General features: G+C 41.6%; 1 protein-coding gene across 5 annotated transcripts in view; it reads left to right on the top strand.

The window, feature by feature from the left end:
• Positions 1–11,521: 11,521 nt before the first annotated feature.
• The window catches only part of AKAP11 (A-kinase anchoring protein 11), a 49,165-nt gene continuing 42,956 nt past the window's right edge, over positions 11,522–17,730 (top strand). For 2 of the 5 annotated variants that reach the window (XM_070578385.1, XM_070578381.1), the window contains exon 1: positions 12,184–12,413. The gene's annotated coding sequence lies outside the window, so the exon portion shown is untranslated. Of the gene's footprint in view, positions 11,830–12,183; positions 12,442–12,741; positions 12,769–17,730 lie in introns of those variants that run through there. The other 3 variants (XM_070578382.1, XM_008534450.2, XM_070578383.1) reach the window with 3 other exon arrangements.

Here is a 17,730-nt window from a genome sequence, read left to right as displayed (position 1 = left end):
CATAATTTAAAACTATACCTAGTTCCCACCTTCTGCCTCCATCTTCTCCCTGCAGACCACCCTGAGTCAGGCTCTAGGATTTAGCCTTACTTCAAAACTTCTTTAGGGTACACAAAATACCCTATGTTGACTTTGATGTTATGTCCCCAAACTAATAATTTGGTTTCCTGATTCATAAGACTTGATTCCTCTCTTTCCATTGAACCCGAGGTCCTTGGTAACTCAGGAGTTGATTAGGGGCTGGAGGCTTCCTTGGCTTTGGCCATGCCCCTTCCCCACTCCTGCAGCCATACGGATAGAGGCCATTTTATCTGTTGATATACTTTCTTAGTGCCTGCCAGTTGTCAGCCTGGATTTCTGAGTAGCTCTTGAGCCTAGATTCCCTGATGCTATATTTTGTCTGCAACCTCTCATACTTGGTGCTGGAACCTTTGACACCTGCTGCATTCATGAACTATCTTTGGGATATGGAACTCTGAGTCCAGACTGGATTTCCACCCAGCTCTCTTGCCTAAAACCTATCCCAATCTAGTGGATGAGTGTAATAGATAGCCTCAGCTAAGAGTGATGAAAATTTACTGCTCTCAGCACTTGCTAAGCTCTCAAACTTCCTTCCTAACCCGTGTCAGACTGATCAAATTAAACACTCTTGTGGTCCAGGCCCTGAAAATAGAAACCCATTCATTAGGACACAGCTGTCTCTCTTTACCTTCCCTCACTCCTCAGACCTGGAGATAAAGTATTTAGAACTGGACCATACCCAACCTGAAGCCCCATTATCTTTCGGGCTACTGACTCTGATCCCAGAAATCCATTGCTCTTTTGTTCCCATTCCTCAGGCCAAGCCTCAAGGCAATATATCAAAAGAGATTTAAAGGATATAGTGGAGCAGCAGAAATGAGTGTGTTGCCTAATTGATGCCTATTGCCCAGTTCTGTGACAGACCCTTGGGAATCAATGATAAGCAAGACACAGTCCCTGCCTGCCTTCAAGTGGCACAGCAGGAAAACTGGTTGTAAAGAAGCAAAGATAATGGGTGAAGCAGGAGCTAGGCAGAGTCAGAGTCTAGGGAAATTTATCCCATGGAAGCTTCCTGCCAAATGCCTTTTCAGTAATTCTCAGGGAGAGTCAGATCCTTGGGGATAGGAGGTCATACTTCCTCCTCCAAGTGGATTACAGAGTTTTCTAGGGACCAGGTAGCAGTAGAAGTCCAAGCATTATGGCTCTCTCCATCATCAAGGACCACAAATGACAAGCAGGGATAAGGTGGCAGGCTCTCAGGATTGGCCTTCTACTTGTATTCCATTTGTTGAAGTACTGGATTTTTTTTCCAGTAGATTCAAGAATTGAATATGACATGAACTACATATTCCTAAATATCCTTTATTAGTATGAAAGGTAGCAGTTGAATTTGGCAGGATGAAGGAAAGGCTGATGAATTTGAGAACATTTAGGAGCTGTAGTTGTAGGTCACCAATATAATGGCCATAATACTGAGAAGATGAGAATGGTGCCATGCAGCTTTGTGAAAGGTTGTAGGGAGAGAAGTTACCGAGATGTTATTGAGATTAGTAACATGCTGGTAGGGTTGTCCCTGGGTACTACAGCTGATACATCCTTGAAGGTCACTTTGGCTTCCTTGAGAAAGCCTGTCAGTTATCCTTTGTGGTTTTGAGTTCCTTAACATATTCTACACCTGCAAACACTGACAAAGAGAATTAATCTCAAGAAGGGCCTTGGTTAGAAAATGTAGTTCACTCACATTTGGTATTCTGAGATAAGGGTAGATGACACTTAAATACACATGTTAGATGGGGGGAAGGAGAAATGATCAATTATTTATCTTGGTAATGGGAAGAGTGGCACTGGAGATACAGCTTTAGGATTTGGCTGGTTAGTTCCGTCTGGTTAGCAGTCTGGGGTGGTATCCGAGGAAAGGTCCATTTTGATCTGACAGGCAAAACAAGAGGTTCTGTCTAAGGTAGGATATAAATAGGATGTCGCTATAACTTATATTCCAAAGTGAGATATTTTTGAGAAAGGAAGGAGGTGCTCCCAACAGGCAAGAACCATGATTGTACAAGATTGTCCATGATTGTATTAGGCAAAAACAGGATGTACAGTCACCCTGAATATAAATACACTTGGGTCCTCAGACCAGACCAATGTTGTTGATGCCTTTGTGGAGGTAAAAGATGACCAGTATGAAGATCTCAGTGGCTCCTGGCATAGGTGGAAGTGAGCCACTCATTATTGGAACAGCCATGAAGTTGGTGTTACGTTACTGATAGGCAGGAGCTCAGTGAGGAAATCTGCTGTGCAGGTGGCCCAGGGAAACCAAGTGCTTGGCAGGGGCACAGAAAGCTTCTCCCAGCAGGTGTTTGTTCTTGCGTATATCTCGTACATCATTACATTCTATTACTTTCACTTTTTGACCTGCAGTTGTCAGAAGTCATGAGTCAAAGAAAGTAGAACCTTGAGTTAACCACAGTGAACAAATGAACAGAGCTTAAGATTCATGACAATCTTCTATGGCATGCCAGTGATTTGAGAGAGACTTCTCTCTGAGGGGAAGCGGAGAATTTACTTCATATATTACTGCCATTTCAGGATGACGGACAAGAGGTCTAAAAAAGGCTGGATCAGAGAATGGAACACTGTGGTCACAAAACCCTGTTCCCAATAGAAGTAGTGAATCAGATCATTGAAACAAAGAGAGGGAGCATTTGCCATCTCTGGCAGAAAGGACTGGTCTACAGATTCTGTATGGTATCTAAGAATCAAGTGTTATTTCCCCGGAAAGAGCTGTCTGTTCCTAAAATGGCATCGTCCAGTCTTTTTTTTTTTTTTTTAAAGATTTAATTTTTTTCCTTTTTCTCCCCAAAACTCCCCAGTATATAGTTGTATATTCTTCGTTGTGGGTCCCTCTAGTTGTGGCATGTGGGACGCTGCCTCAGTGTGGTTTGATGAGCAGTGCCATGTCCGTGCCCAGGATTCGAACCAACGAAACAGTGGGCCACCTGCAGCAGAGCACATGAACTTAACCACTCCGCCATGGGGCCAGCCCCCGTCCAGTCTTGTTTTTTTTTTTTTTATTAAGATTATGATAGATTACAACCTTGTGAGATTTCAGTTGTACATTATTGTTAGTCATGTTGTGGGTACATCACTTCACCCTTTGTGCCCTCCCCCACCCCCCCTTTTCCCTGGTAACCACCAATCAGTTCTCCTTGTCTATATGTTAACTTCCACCTATAGGTGGAGTCGTATAGAGTTCGTCTTTCTCTGTCTGGCTTATTTCACTTAACATAATACCCTCAAGGTCCATCCATGTTGATGCGAATGGAACAATTTTGTCATTTTTTATGGCTGAGTAGTATTCCATTGTGTATATATACCATATCTTCTTTATCCAATCATCAGTTTCTGGGCATTTAGGTTGGTTCCATGTCTTGGCTATTGTGAATAATGCTGCGATGAACATAGGGGTGCATGGGACTCTTGGGATTGCTGATTTCAGGTTCTTAGGATAAATACCCAGTAGTGGGATGGCTGGGTCATATCATAGGGTATTTCTATTTTTAACTTTTTGAGAAATCTCCATATTGTTTTCCATAGTGGCTGCACTCCGTCTAGTCTTGTTTTAATGAGGAGATGCTGTAGCAGAAAGCAGCCTTGATCTTATAGGTAGAGAACAGGCAGAAATGCAGGTGCTTCATTGGAGGCTGGTGTGGAGAGGTGATAATGAGCAGGAATTGGATAGGATAATGTACATTCCACTGGACTACCATTGAGGATTTTAGTTCCTCCTGGAACCTAGTTGAGAATTTTTAGAATTACATGAAGACTAAAGTGAGCAAGAAATGTTCATGATAATTATAAAAAAGTTACCAAAAATGCAGACTAATATTAAAGTTTGAAGAGCACATAGTGTGACACTGAAGTCCAGGCGGTACCTTGTAAAGTGTTGACTTCTCTTTCCTGTAAAATAATGTCATTTCTTCAATCCACACACAAAAATTAGGATGGTATTTTATCAGACTTTATTTTGCTGCACAACTTATTTCATCAGGAGTTATATGGCAATTTCAGAATAGCTACTGACCATCTGTAAAAGAGAGAAAATTATAAGCCATTACACTGTTAAACAGGAACTCTGTAGGAATCTTGTTACACTCATTATACCCTGTCTAGAGGCATGCTGTTTCCAGATAACAAGATCTGTGAGAGAATCTTATTACAGCAACTGATAAGGATAGCAACCTGTATAATCAAATGTGAGATAAGGGCATACTTTAAAAAGGAAGAATTTTTAAATTGATTTATAGATAAGAGCAGAAGATGACAAAGTAAGAGATTAGGATCTTATAAATTTGGGCTCTAAAAAGGGTATTTTAAAAATAAATTGCAGGGGCCTGCCCAGTGGCGTAGTGGTTAAGTTTGTGCACTCTGCTTCAGCAGCCCAGGGTTCATAGGTTCAGGTCCTGGGTACAGACCTACACACTGCTCATCAAGCCATGCTGTGGTGGTGTCCCATATACAAAACAGAGGAAGACTGGCATAGATGGTAGCTCAGGGTCAATCTTCCTCACTAAAAAAAAAAAAAAACAAAAACAAAAACCAAATGCATAGATGTCAAAATATTTGACAACCACTGTTTATAAAGATAACCCATTCCATTTTAAGACATTGCTAATTATTTTCCCCGTTATATTTGAACCCAAATCCACTCCCTTCCCTCTGGAAGAACAGGAATGTCTAAGACATTTCTTGTATGATAGCCTTTCAAGTTCAGTTTATTATATCCCTATGGGTTTCCTTCTCCAGGTGAAATGCTGACAGGTGAAATTTTACGTATGATGTATTTCCTAGTCCCCTTACGTCTGGCCATATCTCACTTGGTTAATGCAGGTGCGGACTGACTAGCTTAGAGTAGAGTAGGGCCACCACCTCTTTTGTTCTGAGCATCATATGAGCATTCACGTAGCCTAAGGTTGCATTTGCTGTATTTTGGTAGCCGTGTCCTTCAGAGGAAGGAGATGGTGCTAACCATGAAGTGATGTAGGCCAGTAAACCAACAAACCAGAGATGGTGAGCTGCTTTGGAGTTCACGAGGATTGGCCATGAGGAATCCTAGTCTGTCCTTCAGAAGGTTGGCTGATTTCACAAGTTCCATTGTGGGGAAGGGGAGCAAATCTGTTCAAGGATGACCCCAAGGAATCCAAAACAAATACGGATCAAAACTAGCATGGGGCTAGACTAGACATCTTTAGTGTAGTTTAATGGCTTGAAACCCTGAATAGAACAGGGATTTCCTAAAGCCTAGGAAGCGTTCAGAGTATCTTAAAAGTTCTGCTACATTTCAGCCTAGATTTTTACCACAATGTTTAATGCTTTCTGGGCCAGAAGTCGGCATGCACTATTCATGTTTTGGATGCATGTGTATTACCTACTTTTAAAGATCTAATCACATAGGATATTTCTGCTGAATTTCATGTGAATTAACTAATGAATAAGAATGCTCTTATCTGCATGTTAAATTAATATTTCATTTGAACAGCAAAGCAGCCAAGCAGTAAAGAATGATAGACCCAGGAACAATTGTTCTGGGATCTGTTTTATCTTGTCGTAAGGTTATGACAATACTCAAAGGACTTCTCTTGTCCTTTAGATATCTAATCCGGGGGAAGTTATCTAATTTCTTTTTTAAAGTAGTAAGCATGTATGCTGTGGCTCACACAAACAGGAAGTCTACTTCACCCTTTGCAAAAGACATTTTTAAAAAGTTGTGTATAAATTTTTTTGAAAGATTTCCATTTACTTATACTAAATGCTTTTGAAATGCTTGATTACATTTGTGCTTTTTTGAATTAGAAATGTCTGTAACACAAGCTTTCTATAAAACTGTGCTTCTATTTTATAATTAACTCCATACCAACCATTTAAAATCAGCAGGGCAATGATATTTTTAAAACTCTCTTATGAAGTAATTGCATTTAGGCATGATTATTTGCTTTTGAATTTCAGACAATTATATATTACGTTTTCTTAAAAGATGGTACATTTGTATTTTACATATTGGAAGTTAAGTCAGGAATTTAGCTGTGACTATGATTTAAATCAGAAGAATCATTATATTTGGGTATGACATATAATAGCACTCAAATTTATTTTGTTAATCAAGAGGTCTTTAATTTGGAGTGGCACTTCTGAATTATCATCTCTACTATTTACTATTATGGTCATTATTTTAGAAGTCATTGAACATTCAATGAACAGCTACTATATATATATGAAAACATCACTAGGTATTATAAGAATGGTTAAGATGTGTTCCTGTCCTTCAAGAGATTCAGTACAAAAGAGGTAAGCATATAAGTTATAAACTATATAACAGACTGTGGTGTAATATACATGCTTTTAAAATAAAGGCATGAGGGGCTGGCCCCGTGGCTGAGTGGTTAAGTTCACGCGCTCTGCTGCTGGCGGCCCAGTGTTTGGTTGGTTCGAATCCTGGGCGCGGACATGGCACTTCTCATTGAGCCACGCTGAGGCAGCGTCCCACATGCCACAACTAGAAGGACCCACAACGAAGAATGTACAACTATGTACCGGGGGGCTTTGGGGAGAAAAAGGAAAAAATAAAATCTTTAAAAAAAAAAAAATAAATAAAATAAAGGCATGAATGAGATACTTTATCTTTTAAAATTAAAAAGCCTTTTTACCTGTTTAAATGCCTGGTAAAATTATAATTTCCACTTTTTTCCACTTTCAGAATGTTTTACATTGTTTTATTAAGCGTTGTTAAATTAAATAACGCATGCAAAGCAACCACCAAAAAAGGTGGTCTTCTCCATTATCTTTTCCTATATTTTTCCATGTTTTACATAATGAGTGTGTGTTAATTTATTATCATAAAAAAACAAAATCCCCAAACTGAGCAATGTGGAAAAGAAGGACTTGCCATCTCTCTTTTACAAGTGAGCTGCCAGCTGGGGCCATCACTCAGGCAGGAAACAGGAATTCAGCAAGTGGGCCAGAGGGAGACTCAAGTTTTCAAACAGGAAGCGACATGGAATCTGCTTCTGGCCGTCAGAGGTTGCTGGTGTAAAGCTCCAGAGTTCCTGGGGAAAGATGATGCCTGCCTTTGTAGTCAAAAGGTCATTGAGAGGCTTAAGCTGAGAGGCTAGCTTTGTGGAGTGTGCTTACTTTCACTGAAACTCAGAACTAGACTGAAGCAGCAAATTTTAGTCTGAACTATGACGTTTGGTGCCCCATGTGATCTAGAACAAATCATTCAACCTTGCTGGGTCACAATTCTTTCATGTGCATATAACCCAAATGTCTTGGCTCTATTAGATTACGTGAACAAATGGAAGTAACATTTCCATTAAAGAGCAAAATTACATTGGAGGCGACACCACCAGCTTGATTGCTAGAAATTAACCCATTAAAATGTTCCCTGGAGACACTTGAGGCTTTCCTAGGCACAGTCTTAGATGCACTTAGACATAGCCTGTGTCCTCTGACTTGTCACACTGCTGTCTTGCCTCCTTTGTACACCACTGGCCTTCCCCTCTCTACACCTCCCTTCTGTAGGTGTCCCCTGTGCCCACTTGTGGCCCCTGCTACACCATCCCAAGCATGGGATAGGCCTTTCCAGTAATTCCCCATACCACAGCATAGATTGGGCTTATAACATTTATCAAGACTTTCCTGAAGATTCCTAGTGTTAAAAAAATGATTAAAGAAAACAATTTAGGTGATACAAATAAACTTTAACATTTCATGAAGCAGACAGTCTCCATTTAGAGAACTGCAAAAGGGACCATAAGGCAGGAAGCTTTTATAGGATAAAGAATAAAAAGCAAGGAAGACAAAAATGAAATATCTGATTGACTGGGGCCACACAGTCAACCCTGTTTGGGGTGAGAAGGAACAAGGAAATAAGCATAGGCCTTTGGGGATTGGCTGACTGGAGATACTGCATTTCTGGTGTAGTGAAGCATATACAGGGACACGAAGTTACCTAGGTTTTGTCTTGCTTACGTGACACCTGGGCAGCAGTGGCTCCATCCTCCTTTCCTCTTTCCCTCCCTTCTTTCCCTCTCTTTTTTCCCTTCTTTCCTTTCTTTCTTCCTTCCCTCTTTCCTTCCTTCCATCTTTCTGTCTGCATCTTTCTTTCTGTGTGTCTGTCTCTTTCTCTCTCTCCCTCTCTCTCTCTCCCTCCTTCCCTTCCTTCCTTTCTATAGTTATTGAATAACTAATAACACTGACTATATGCCAGGAATGTGTAAGTAAAAACAGATGTGGCTCCTGCTCATGAATACCTACAGTCTAGTAGAGGAGAAAGACAGACATTAACCAAATAATCATTCCTATAAGAATCATTATAAGTTGACCAATGGATTGAAGAAAATTACAGTCCTAGATAAAGAAGAGTTTACTTAGTCTGGGGAGTTAGGACAAGAGTTCTTGAAGAAATGAGAGTAGAGCTGAATGCTGAAGCATTCACGGGCACTCAGGGGCTAAGGGGGATGGACAGAGAAACAACATTCGATACTGAAGGAATCAGGAAGGATCTGGTCCTATTTTGAGGAACTGAAAGAAGGACTTCTGAGAGGGAGAATGATATGAGAGCAGAGGGGAAAGTTAGGTAGATCATGGGGAGGATCACAAGGAGCCACTGAAGGGTGTTAAGCAGGGGACTGCCACGGGCAGATGTGAACTGGCCGAACACAAATGCCAACCCTGTAGGGACAGAGCACATACTTCATCAGCAGGCAAAAAACACAAAGCGAGGAGCAAAGTAACTGTGCTAGGAAAAGAAATAGGGACTTTGTAAACTGGATACATTTTACTTTTTAAAGTATTGAAAAAGAATAAGCAACATCCACACAAAACTTGTATACAAATGCTCAAAGCAGCATTATTCATAATAGCCAAAAAGTAAAAACAACCCAAATGTCTATTAACTGATAAACTGATAAATAAAATGTGCTAAATCCATACAATGGAATCACTATTTAGCAATAAAAAGAAATGAAGTACTGATTCATGCTACAACATGGATGACCTTTGAAAACATTATGCTAAGTGAATGGAGTGAGACACAAACGACCACATATTACATAATTACATTTACATGAGATGTCATGAATACGCAAATTTAGAGAGACATAAAGCAGATTAGTGATTGCTTAGGGTTGGGGATTAGGTGAGGAATTGACTCCTAATGGGTATAGGGTTTCTTTTTTGGGGGCAAAATTGTTGTAAAATTAGCTTTTGGTGATGATTGCACAACTATGGGAATATACCAAGAAACACTGAATTGTACACTTGAATGAATTGTATGGTATGTGGATTAGATCTCAATAAAGTTGTTAAAAAAGAAAATAATTTTTAAAAGAATCCAGAAACTAGGGACATCTATAGAAATGAAAAGCCTAAATTTCTTCTCACTTTATGTTCGTTGTAGTCCAAATAATTGTAGCTAGCAAAAGAGACAATAACTGTCTTGCTAGAGTGAGTTGGGAGGATTTACGGCTCTATTCATACATGTTAGAATGGTAGAGTTGAGCTCATTGTTCACCTAAATTAGCAGTACCTAGCAGCTGTTTCAGTTAATCATTATGAGAACTGCAAAAGACACTCAAGAGAGTATTCAATTCTTTCAGCATTTTAAGAATGGTCTTAATTTGTTAAAATAATACCTTTTCTCTTCTTAGTATTTTTCCTTTTAAAAAGTAACCCTATAATGTTTCTTGGAATCTTATTTTCATTAAAATTAAGGCATCAGCTTAACTTTAAGATATTGCCTCAGCTCTTCTAAAACATTTACTTTCTATTTCTTAAATCTTGAGGAAAATGTGAAACATTATTTATTAAATACTAGGTAGGTTCAAAATAGCTACAGAGAAAGGGAATATGAGGTTGAGCAGGTGGCAATGCTTCCATTTTCACACTCTGAGAAGGCCAAGATTTCTGACGGAAGCATTCCTGGTATCTGTATTAATCAGTTTCATAGTTCCTCAACTGGTATGTGTGTGTGCGTGTGTGTGCGCGCACACGAGTGTCCAATTTCATTTCGCTTGTGCTGCTGACTCTTAGGTTTTTATAAAAATTCACTTCATTTCCCTATCCAGCTTCCCTCTTACTGGTGTGTGCATGACAAAGTGTAACTCAGGCTTAACCGCTCTGCCTGTAAGCTGGTTAAATTGCCTTGTTTTCTGTATGAGGAAGCTGAGACTCCAGGATGATAAGGTACCTTGATTTGGTTGTGTCACCAGTTAATGAGAGTTCTTCAAGTTGGAACTCAAGTCTCCTGATTTCTGTTTCTTTTAGGGAAACACCTTCATTTTCCAGCCTTCAACTTCTATCTTTTCAAATCTTATCGTTAGGAATAAATATCCGCATTGAACATCACTTTATGTTGCTTTTTCTTAGCACTGACTTTAAGCATAGACAGAAGAGGTGGTTATCTGTGAGGTGTAAATGGAGGGGAAGAAAAATCAAAGGGGACGTTCCTTTTGGGCCATTTATTTTTTCAAGTAACAAAAAAATTCTCATTTATTTCTCCTATTGTAATTAAATAGCAATAACTGAAGATGTATCTAGATATTTTTAACAAAGGGCCCAAAACAGCACCAGGGCTATGACCTAATGGATTTTAGAAGAGGAACGTCAAGGTAGTCGGAAATTAAGTCTTTCAGGATTGTTTCCCTCGTGGACTACAAGTCTTCTAATGTCCCAGCTTCCTCCGTAGCCTCCTTAAGATCTATTCTCTGCGGGGGGGAAAGCTTTACAGAAAAGAAAAAGGGAACCATAGCTGTCTCTCCCCTATTTAAAAAGCTCTCCAACGCTTTCCACTGCACTTAGAATAAAGTCCCAATTCCTTTCTTGGCTTACAAAGCCCTACAGGATCTGGCCCATGTTTGTTTAGTTCTCCAAGCTTATTTCGTCTTACTTTCTTGTATTTTCCCCCTCAAACCTAATTTAGGGCCTTTGAATTAGCTGTTTCCTTTGCCTGGAATGCTCTTTCCTCTGTGTTTTGCATGACCGTTATGCAAAACACTGCTTAAACGTCTCCTCCTCGAAAGGGCCGCCCCTCAAGTAGCCACCCAATCACGATCACCATCACATCATTTGCTGTATTTTCTTTGCATACAGCTTAACACTAACAGATGTTTTCTTTCCTCTCTCTCTCTCCCCTTCCCCCATAAGCGCTCTAGCACCTAGATTTGTCTTCATCGCTGCTCAATCGACAGCTTTGAGTAGTGCCTAACATGTGTAGGAGCTTAACAAAAATTTACTGAATGAAGAACATATGAACGCACCCTTTCTTGCCTACCCCTCTCTCCCAAACAGGACAGAACTCAGGAGGATATGCTGAAAAATGTCTTTGTCATGTATAAGGTATTTCACCCTTGAGAAATAGACGTCCTTGAGGAGACTGTGCAACTTGACTGTACTAGCCCTTCCTATTCTAACTGGAGATAATCATATGTTAGCTTTTCATCTAGGGCTTGGTTTCTCCGTGACCAACGCTTTACTTCCGATGCCGATTCCGCGTAGAGACGTAAGGGTGAGCACTAGGGCCCTGAGATCCCTCGATGCTAAATATTGAGGTTTGGATAGGGTTGCTGGCCTGGTGCGCCGTGAGTGGTCCTCCCTAGAGATGTTGGTGAGAAGGGGCGGAGCCATCCCGAAAGGATGAGCCTTACTTGGGCCGTCAGATCTGGTGGGGCTGCCACTTTGGGAAGGGCCCCGGGAATCAGAAGACAGCAAAGCTAGCCTGTGGCGAAGAAGGAACCCAGCTGACCCCAGGCGGTAAGACCAACGCGTCGAAGGAAAAGAGGCAGGGCTTAAAACCAAACCTGCAGAGCGAGCCATGGCTTAGGTATTTTGCCAAAAGAAAGGGTTAAACTGTTTCCAAGGTAACGGACCAGGAAGCGCGCAAGACGTCCGCCGCAGGTTCGTAGGTCAGCCTCGAGTTTAAAGTTCCCACGGCTGAGCGGATTCTGGCCAATGGAGAGGCTGCCTCGACGTCACGTGACGCACAGAGCCGATCCGCTAGCAGCCCCGGAGCACGTGGGAACGTTTTTCCTGTTCCTTCTTTCCTTTTTAAAAAGCCCACCCACTTTTGCGCGGGCTTGGTTACAGAGTTCTTCTCGCGAGAGGCGCGCTCTCCTCTCGCGAGAGTGAGTGGGAGGCGTAGGGACTAGGTGGTGTAGCGGGCTGGAGCTGCGGCGGCGGAAGCCGGGGGTGGGCAGGGCGGGGGCGGGCCGCGGGGCGGGGAGGGGGGAGGGCTGGGGGCCGGTGCTGGTGGGGGCGCCCGCCTGCTCTGCAGCTCGCGCGGCTGGTCGTTGCGGGCCGGTTAGGTGCCTGTGAGTCGCGGAGGCTGCGGCCCCCAGGTGAGCCGGACGCGGATCGGCCCGCGGCGTAAGCAGCGCGTTGGCTGGGGTGGCGGCGGGGCGTGGGGCCGCGATGGATGGGGCGGCCCAGCTCGGGTGCCCTTGCCCCTCCGCGTGCCCGCAGTCCCTGCTCTGACTTCGGGGCTGCTCAATGCTGCGCCTTCGCACGGCGGTGGGAGGAGGGCAGGCGGAGCCGGGCGGAGGGAAGAAGCCCAAGGCACTGGGCCTGGGGGAGGGGAGTGTCCTCGGGCTGGAGATGGGTCTTCCTGGGGTCCGAAGCGGTGGGGCTGCAGCCCCTTTGAATGACAAGCTCAGTTTCCATCCCCAGAGTGGTCTTCAGAGCCAGCTCCCCTCGGTGAGTGGTGGTGCGTGTGCTTAGTTTGTGTTCGTGCTGCGCGCACAGGAGCATATGCAGGAGGAGGAGGGCGTTGCACTTTGTCCCCGAAAAGCATCCTTCACTGACAGAACCCCTGAGCCCTGGAACCAGGCGCAGCCCAAATCTTGTGACAGAAACGGAAGGCGTCAAGCAGCTCCTCGGAGTAATGATATTTGGATTTGCTGTCAGATTTTCCCCAAGGCTGTTAATAGCTTAAATACTGGCCATCCACATTCCGAATTGATTGGGTATACCACTTCTATTATTCCATGCACCTAAGCTGCTTTATACAAAAATATGTAGGGAAGACCAAAATATTTAAAACGTTGGCAGAATGACAATGGCAGTAGAATCTAAACCATCACGGTGGTATGACTCGGTGACAGTTCTTTTCTTCTGCTTTTCATCTGTAAAACCTTATTAAACTGGAAGTGGTTAGGTTAAGATGTTAAGGAGATTTCAGCGTGAGCAGTATTGCTGAGACACACATCTAATGGCCTTCCTGCAAACCAGCGTTAAAAATTCCGGTTCTCTTTTCAGCTTTGTAATTATTCAGTCCCTTGCAAAACATGTAAGCTTTCCTTAGCTTCTTCCCGACTTGTTAGGGATATAATATTGATTGATACTGATTTTGATACTTCTGGAAATATCCGGAAAATTCAGAGTACTCAGAAAATATAGGGTACTCAGTCCTGCAAAGATAATTTTAATGTTTGTTTATGATTTTAGGGTAAATGCCAGCAGAGTTGCTGGCAAGATTAGTGTGTTAATGCATTTCAATGAATCTTTTTAAATACACAGTCAAGTTGTATTTGTACAAGTAGTGCTATTCAAGTAGTACTCTGGTTATCCTTGTATGTTCCTTCTGGCATAACTGACCCAGGGGTTGACAGTGAATTTCACTGTTTGTAGCTGTGAGTAACAGAGCAGTTTATGAGAGATCAGAGAATATAAGGCAATCAGAACAAAGGGGTTCTCAAGCTGAACTGGAACTGCACTATTGATAAGGGCCCAGGCTGTGATATATCCTAGTTGTTGAGGATATGGGCCTTATGCTGAACCACAATGAGAAATTCCCTAGCTTCTCAATTTCTGGGATAAGTCTAGAAGCTGAAGTCTTCCTTTGCCTTTAAGAGGTTGGAAGAAGGATTGCACGTTTAATGTTTTTTTCTTTTTTTTAAGTTCAGGAACTTACTGTCTGGAAAAGGAAATCAAATCAGATGATACATTATAGGTCATTTTTAGGGAAATTTCCAGTTATAAATAGGCAGTAGAGTTCTGTCTGTACTTGGGGAAAATGTGAAAAACATAAGAAATGTCTTTTTGAGAATGGGCAAAAGGGACCAGTCTAGATTTTAAGAATTTCATCCCATTGCATCTTGGCAAATTGATTTTCAGAGAGAGAAAAATAGTATTTTTTTGCTGGTCTTTATAACCTTTTGACAGGGGTTTCAAGCTTTTAGGATGTAGATATTTGTTGTTTTGTCTTACTTTTGAGAAGTAATTGAAGTAACTTTGGGTAGGATAATTATTTAGGTAAACTGAATGTGTTCTTTTTCTGTCAGGTGATCTCCATTTTAATAATAAAATCAACCGCTTGGAGGGAATGAGGGTTGAGGCAGGCTAGGAAAAGATCTAAGCTTAGCCTGGGCTTTAGTTAAGGGTGTATAAACTGGTAAAGTAGGGAAAGGAAAAAAAAATAATTTATCAGTTTAAAAACAGACCAAATAGGGGCCAGCCCTGTGACTTAGTGGTTAAGTTTGGTGTGCTCCACTTCTGCAGCCTGGGTTCGTAGGTGTGGCTGCCAGGCTCGGACCTACACCACTGGTCAGCCATGCTGTCATGGTGACCCACATATAAAGTAGAGGTAGGTTGGCACAGATGTTAGCCTGGGGCTAATCTTCCTCAGGCAAAAAACGAGGAAGATTGGCAACATATGTTAGCTCAGGGCTAATCTTCCTCAGGGAAAAAACCCAAAAAACAGAAAAACCAGACCAGATTCAAATGTCTTCATTCTGCTACTTATCTTCATATATAAAAGTTCATTTTTAAATACCTACTAAAGACATTTGAAGTGTATAGATTACAGACTGGACAGGATAAAAGGAGAAAACATTTTTGGATTAATCTGAGAATGTTTCATGGGATAAAGTAAGATAAATGGCATAGTGGGCTGGAAGAGATTGGGTGTTACTTGAGGGAAAATGAGGTATAGTGAAAAGAGTTTGGGTTTTGGAATCAGGCAGATCTGTTAATGTCACTGAGCCTCTTTTTCCTCATTCCTGACATGAGAGTTAAAATACCTCAGAAAGTTATTGTGAAGTACATGGTAGCTGCTTACTCAGTGTTTTTTCTTTGACCTCTTTTAATGGCTTGAGGGTGATTTGGTTGCAAGGAATAAAAACCCGTTTGAACTGACTTAAAAATGACATTTTTTGTACAGTTGGAGGACTACCTCTGAAGTCCATTGCATGGAGTCCAGCTCAGCATCCTGGGAACCAGAGAATCTTCAGGCAGTTACTCTTAGTTTTTCTCTGGGAGCACATGGTCTTAGTCTCTGCTACTCTGTACCCTGTTATGTCTGTTCCAGTTTCTTTCAAATTGCCTCTCTCTTTAAAGCTCTTGGTTTCTGCTTCCCCATAACTTTGGTTTGCATGAAACTTTGGTTTGCTCTGGTGTGAACACCAGACTCACTTGGGTTTGCAGTACGGTCCTCAACAAATATCTCCATATCTTAATTTTGAGTTTCTGGAGAGATAATCCAATTGGTCAGGTATCTACTTTAGTCCAGTTGACTGTGGGTGGGGGAAGACGGGAGTGGGAAAATGGATGGGGAAGAGACTTAGGTATGTCTCAGAGTTTATACTTTTTTTAGACTGAGTACTGCAAGTTCTCTAATAAAATGTGGTGTGGACAGGGAAGAAATGGTGGGTATCTCTGGTGTACTTTAACATCCTGCAGTTTGAGTTTTTCCCCTAGCACTACATTAAACTTGCCCTCAGCAACAGTCTTTTTCAGAACAGATTCTCCTAGGTGTGTGAGTTAGGGCAAATTATGTAAACGTTTTGTGCGTCAGTTTCCTTACATGTAAAATAGGTATAACAGCAACTTCTGTTGTGAGAAATGTGAGTTCTGCTTAACAGCAAGTAAGCAGTGCCTGACTGGCACAATGTCAGGATGTAGTCTTATTGTTACTGAGTGAATCCTGTGTGCAGTTACTGTGATACAGACACCTACAGCCTTTAGAGATGAAAATGTCATCCCTGCTCTGAGGAGTTTAGAATTCTAGTGCTGACCACTCCATACTTAAAACTGTGTCTTGACTTCAGTGGCACCAAATTCTTCTAAAGCTCTACCTCGCGTGCTCTTCAGCCTGCTATTTGTTTGTGGTTCTTTGTTTAACACCATCATGGATCAGCTTTCAAGCTCTGTATATGCACTTGATTCCTAGAGCAGCATCTATAGCTCTGACCACCTCAACTAAATGTGTATTTTTTTTGGTGCCTTTTGGATATTATATTGACATAAAACGTTATCTTCCAGTTACCCTATAACTGGCAAAAGCGCCACATTTCTTCCAACTCCCCAAGCTTGAAACCTTAAAATTATCTTTCACACTTTTTTTTTCCTCCCTTATATATCCTGTTAGTTAATAGGTTCTGCACAGGCTTACAGGATGCCTCCTATGGACCATCTGCAAAGCAGATCCATTCATTCATTCCTGTTACTGGCAGCTTAGGGTAGAGCCTTGTTACTATTTGCAAGAGCTGCTTAGATGCCTTTTCAGCAATATGCTCTTAAAGTCATGGAGTTGCAAATGTCACTGATAAAGAGAAACGTGTTCCTGGGTTAACATTCTGAACATATTTTTGGTTAAAAATAATCTTGTAGATGGGGGTTATGTAGAGGATTAAGAATAGTTCAACTTCTAGGCAGCATATTCCCATCGAAAGCACAGCCTCAAGATTTTAGGTTATTTTTTTTAAAGTTATGTTTATTGTTGGTATACGGGGAGTTTTGGAGTCCTAGCAGCTCACACTGCATTGTGTGTACTTTGTCAGTTAGGCTCATATTCTTTGACATATCAATGACTGGCAAGGTTCAAACATAGTTTAGAAGAAGAAAATACCAACCCGGAATGCAGTAGGGAGACCAGTGGTTTTTCTCCCTGAATGCTTGAGAAAACAAAGGTGGCAGAACAAATACCCCTGAATTAATGTTTCAGAAAGTCCTTAGGTAGGTGGCCGCAACTATTTTCTATTTAAATCGCTCTTCCTGCGAAATGCTCGTCTGAAATTCATGTCCTTGATGAAGTTTCCCTTCACCTTACAGTGTATTCAATTTAATAAATACGTGGTTGTCGTTATGGGCGAGGCCCTTGGGGAAGGCATGGCCCTAGAATGGGAGCTCTGTGAGAGCAGGGACTTTTCACTGTTACTGCGACACTTGGTGAGTATGAGTTGAATGTCGTTAGTACTTACAGTCCATCACAGGGCCTTGATTTGTATAAATTTAACTGTTAGGTAGGCACTTTAGTCTCAAGTCTTAAAATAGAGCAATGGCAATTTGGACCCCCCACCCTGGGGATATTTGGCAACGTTTCGAGACATTTTTGGTGCTACTAGCATCTACTGGGTAGAGGCTGGGGATGCTGCTGAATGTCCAGCAATGCACAGGACCGCCCCTACAACCAAGACTTAAGTATCTGACCCAAAATGTCAATAATGCTGAGGTTGAGAAACCCTGTAGAGGTGCAGACAAAATGTATATTTTGAATGCAGGAGTGTGGTTGATTCAGGAAAAAGTAAAAGGGCAGAAACTATAGAGAAGCAGATATGTCAATAGATAATTAGGTGATACTCAGATATTTTTAATATGATTTGTTATTGTTTTGAAAGACAAAACAAAATAGTAACCATTAGATGGGGTATATTTAGATTT

The sequence above is a fragment of the Equus przewalskii genome, chromosome 16, assembly GCF_037783145.1.
Source record: "Equus przewalskii isolate Varuska chromosome 16, EquPr2, whole genome shotgun sequence".
In the NCBI taxonomy this organism is placed as follows: domain Eukaryota; kingdom Metazoa; phylum Chordata; class Mammalia; order Perissodactyla; family Equidae; genus Equus; species Equus przewalskii.
The sequence above is the reverse complement of the archived record's forward strand: the minus strand, read 5'-3'. Positions and strand labels throughout refer to the sequence as shown.